The following is a 1,520-nucleotide window of genomic DNA, read 5'->3' as shown; positions in this document are numbered from 1 at the left end:
GCCGCGGCCCGCGGCAACCCGTGGTCCAGTGTGAGAAGAGTAAGATGGGGCGTACCCACGAAGCCGCGGCCCGCGGCAACCCGTGGTCCAGTGTGAGAAGAGTAAGATGGGTCGTGCCCACGAGACCGTGGTCCGCGGCGATTCGTGGTTCAGTGTGAGAAGAGTAAGATGGGGCATACCCACGAGGCCGTGGCCCGTGGCGACCCGTGGTTCATTGTGAGAAGAGTAAGATCGGACGCGGATTCGTAGTCATGTTTAAGGCTCCAGATTATGAAAAAGAGACGGCAGTCAATTATCGCTGTGCATCTGATCACCTGTATTGTTATCGCAGTTGTTATGATCGTGCCGGGGACTGTTGACGCACTAGATGAACGTGTCAGCCTCTTTCAAGCGATTTGGATGCTGGTGTGCAGTTGCCACGGTTCATGGGTGTCACGCTTCTACTCCTGTAACCAGGGGCATGGGTATGAGCTTTAGGACTTGACTGAGTCCAGGTCCTGGTGTCGCGAGCCTGAGTTAAGGTCTCGAGTCCACCTTAGATTGCGTGAACCGAGTGCGAGTTTGGACATTCGCTCGGCTCATAATACGAGTCCGAGTCCATGGCTGTTTAATCCAATGCTGTCAGTTTAGAAGTCGAGTCAGAGTATGATTCCGTGTCTGAATGCTGAGGTCTTCAGCAGTCAGAAGCCTAATTTTGGTGTATGATCAAACAACGCAGAGATATTGGGTAAAGCACAGATTGGTATCAAACACGATCTTACCAGAAATAGAACACGCGCAGCGAAGTGTCGTGCCAGATTATCGGGGTAGAAATTGCCAAGGACACAAATGAAAACGAGGCTAAATTAAGTGTAGGGCGATCTCACTTTACTCGAGCTGACTAGGCTTCGAACCGCAGCTTCTCGATGTCTCGCCGAGCCAGCATCTGCAATGTCCGTGAAGTTAGCGATTTATTCAGCGATTTTTTTCAGCGACGAGTTCCGATTTCCCTGAAAAAGGGTGTTGAGGTCAGTCGTGGCATGAAAACACCAAAGATGGCTCTTACTTTGCAATGACATGTGACCTTGAAGGACAAAAGCTGGGTCAAAGGACAGGGAACTCGACATCACCCAAAAACCACTGGCCGATATGAGAACTGTGAGCATCAAAATATTCACAAGCGCAAGAGCTGGCGTCCGTCAAAAAGTTTTAGCCTCTCAAGGTCACCCTTCAAGGTCAAAGACGGGCTCAAGGGACGGGAAACTCCATATCACCCAAAAATTACCGGCCGATTTTTAACTTACAAGCATCAGAATATTAACCACAGAAAGAACTAGCGTCTGTCAAAAAGTCCTGACCATTCAAGGTCATCCTTCAGGGCCAAACGTGAGCTCAGAGGACGAGGAGCTCCATATCATCCAAAGATCACCGGTCAATTTAAGCTTGCATGCATCATGATATTCACTACAGAAACATGTAGTGTCCGTCAAAAAGTCCTGGCCTCTCGAGGTCATTCTTCAAGGTCTAGCGCAGCTCAAAGG

This window comes from Pollicipes pollicipes, unplaced genomic scaffold (genome assembly GCF_011947565.3).
Source record: "Pollicipes pollicipes isolate AB1234 unplaced genomic scaffold, Ppol_2.1 Scaffold_2655;HRSCAF=3109_pilon_pilon_pilon, whole genome shotgun sequence".
NCBI classification, from domain to species: Eukaryota; Metazoa; Arthropoda; class Thecostraca; order Pollicipedomorpha; family Pollicipedidae; genus Pollicipes; species Pollicipes pollicipes.
Note: the sequence above shows the minus strand (reverse complement) of the source record.